The 3118-nt window shown below is 44.1% G+C and overlaps 1 non-coding gene across 1 annotated transcript; it reads right to left on the bottom strand.

Annotated features, from left to right (window-relative positions):
• Positions 1-556: 556 nt before the first annotated feature.
• Trnac-gca (transfer RNA cysteine (anticodon GCA)) lies at positions 557-628 on the bottom strand. The gene has a single exon. It is a non-coding gene; the product is annotated as a tRNA-Cys (tRNA).
• Positions 629-3118: the final 2490 nt, after the last annotated feature.

Genomic DNA, 3118 nt, shown 5'->3' with positions numbered 1-3118 from the left:
ACCAAGCTGATCTGCACTCTGTATCCTTCATTGGAACTTTATTTCCAAGATGAGTCTTCATTGTGTAAACTGACAATTAAACTAACTGTCCTAGTGAGGATGAGGGGAAGAACATTGATGGGGAGGTCCAAGAAGCTAGCTAGGACAACTTGATATGCCAAGGTGGGTTGATGTCCATGGGAGGCCTCCCTTTTTCTGAGCCTTTTCTAGGGAGAAAGGGGGTACATAAGGATGGCAGGGAGGAGAGGTCAGAGGAAGTAGAGGGAGGAGGGAAAACTGTGATTGGGAGGTAAAATAAATGAATTGATAAAAATGAAAAAAGAAGGTAGATCAAAATTAGCTTATGTCAGAGAGATCTGCTGTGTGCATTGTACTAATGTACTTTGGGGTTTCCAGCCTTTGGTCATCGATGATTGTACTGTGGCTGAAAATGTAATCCACAGCGCTAAGTGCGGTATAGTAGCACTGATTCTAGAGACCTCAGCTATTGAGGACTTTCTAATGTCATAGGTGGCCTGCCTAAGAGGAGTGGCAAGTCAGTAACCAGACATAAATAAGGGGGCACCTGGATTTGAACCAGGGACCTCTTGATCTGCAGTCAAATGCTCTACCCCTGAGCTATACCCCCATTGGTACCAGTGTACACAGTTAATAATTTTCATCCGAGTGGTGATCTATTATGACTGACTATAAAGTTAAATTACAGGTCCTCACAGACCTGCTCTCCAGAAGCTGCCAGACCTGACTGGTGAGATGCTTCCTCAGCCCTATAGCTCTGCAGCCCATCCTCAAACAGCATCATCAGCCAAGGAAAAGGAGAGGAGCAGCCTGCAGACCCTGAGCCCACTTCACACTGCTGTCCTGGGTTAGCTCCTGAGCTGGGCAACTGCCTTCCACCTGGGCCCCCAGACACCCCTCTCTTCCTTCCCTGAAGACAGGGTGGGCTGTCACTCAGAAGTTCTCACAGTGCCCTAGCTGGCACTTCATCAAGATCCCTCTCTCTCTGTCTGGTATGGTCTTTAGTCTTTGAGGATGAAGCAAGTGAGCAGTGGGTTCTGGAAGAGGGAGAGAAGCTCATGGGGGAAACATCTACCCTACACAGAGAGCTGGTTCTGTGATTGGTCTCCTTAGTTCTGACCACAGGTTTACTATATAGCCATGGAGGAGATATTTTATGGTTAGCCTTTCCTTTCTGGTCCCTGGACACTGACTATCTCTGTAGCTGCTGTGCCTGGAAAATCCCAGAAGAATTCTCTGTTATAGTCCTTGCCTTCTCTTTAAGAATCCCAGAGAACCAAGAAACTAGACATATGATAGAACAGGGAAAATAGATCTTAATAACAGGAAGGACACCAGCCTGTAGGAAGACGTGGGAGACAGCTGCCATCCATCCAAATGAATGGGCTGTAGCGCCCAGTTCTACTGAGGAGTGAATGAAAGAGACATAGGGCTGAGTGTGTGTGGCGTCTCCATGAGTTTAAAAAAGTAGATTTATGATACAGGGCACCTGGATTTGAACCAGGGACCTCTTGATCTTCAGTCAAATGCTCTACCCCCTCTCTGTAAGAGATGTCTAATAAGTATCTTTTACCTTCATAGTCACATTCAACATTCCTAAAAGTTGTCTCACCAGACTTGGTAAGACCAGCACTGATGCAGTCATAAACTCAGCCCAAACAGGTCCCTCTCCGGGCCACACAGTCCCCAACCTTGCCCTCTGTTGTCACATCAGCACTTCTGACAGCTCAGCCTGTGTGAACAGCACAACTGAAGACATGAGGACATCAGCTAATACACGGGTCTTTAGATTTATATGTCTGATAATACACAAATCTTCGGTTTGAACAGACCCTACCTAATGTGTTTTGGGACACATGTGGTACCTGCATGTGAAGACATCTCTCTAGCCCATGGATGGACTGTGTGTTAGACCTGAGCTTTGCTGCTAGTTAGATGGTGAAGATGTCTCTTCAGGGTTGAGTGGGTCACTGAGGAACTTTGACAGCAGAGCAGGAGGACAAAGGAGGCCACTGGTTTAGAACTAGGTAATGCTGAAGCTAAGGGTCCTACCTTGCCCTTCAGGTCTATCCCTAGGACATGGATGGTATTAATCTGACATTTGCATGGTGATTTGAATAAGAATGGCCCCCTCAGGCTCAAATATTTAAATGCTTGGTCCCCAGTTAATAGAACTGTTTGGGAAGGATTTGAAGGCGTTGAATTTTTGGGAAACAGTGTTACTGGGAATAGGGTTTGAGGTTTCAAAAGCCTGAGGTAAGCATAGTATCACTCTCTCTGCCTGCACCTTGTGGATCATGTGAGCTCTCTACACCATGCCTGCCTGCCAGTCACCCGACTCCCTACAGTGATTATCATGTTTTAACTCTCTGAAATGTAAACCTGTAGAAGGACTCTTGTGTATTGCATGGATGCAATACCTGTCAACTAAAACAACAACTATGGCCTATAACTTAGGCAGGAAATAGAAGGTGGGACATTCGGCCGGCATAGGGATTAAGGGAGAGCCAGGCATGGAACTCAGCTGCCAAGATATGAGGAAGATGGATATATAGTGCCTGAGTTCAGGTAACCAGTCACATGACAGAATGTAGATTAATATAATGGGTTATTTTAAGTTATGAGATAGTCAGAAAATTGCCTAGCTATATGGCCTAGGTATTTGTAAAACAATACTTAATGAATCTCATGAGTTGTTATTCTGGAAGCTAAGAAATGGGAGAAGAAACCACGCAAAACATAATGGCGTCTTACTACAATTACACAATTAAATGCTTCCATTGAAAAGTTGCCTTTGTCATGGTGTCTCCTCACAAAACAGTAACTAAGACAATGTGGTTTTGTTTTTAGCCAGGGATCTTGCACAATTATATTTAGAAGTGAAATGTTGTTTTTAAAGCTAATCTAGAAAAAAAAATCCCCTCTTTTTTATATATCCTCCCTGTTTCTAAGATGGATCATTCTGGCTGTGTCTTCTAGTCTGTTTGTGTGGCCTTAAATAAAATCACTATTCTATGGTTTGTCTAATTTAATCCCATCTCAAAATCAGTAACTGACTGGCTTTTGTAGATACGGATTATAAGTCATATGACTTTTGCTG

This window comes from Psammomys obesus, unplaced genomic scaffold (genome assembly GCF_907164565.1).
Source record: "Psammomys obesus unplaced genomic scaffold, mPsaObe1.curated_primary_1811, whole genome shotgun sequence".
Lineage (NCBI taxonomy): Eukaryota > Metazoa > Chordata > Mammalia > Rodentia > Muridae > Psammomys > Psammomys obesus.
The sequence above is the reverse complement of the archived record's forward strand: the minus strand, read 5'-3'. Positions and strand labels throughout refer to the sequence as shown.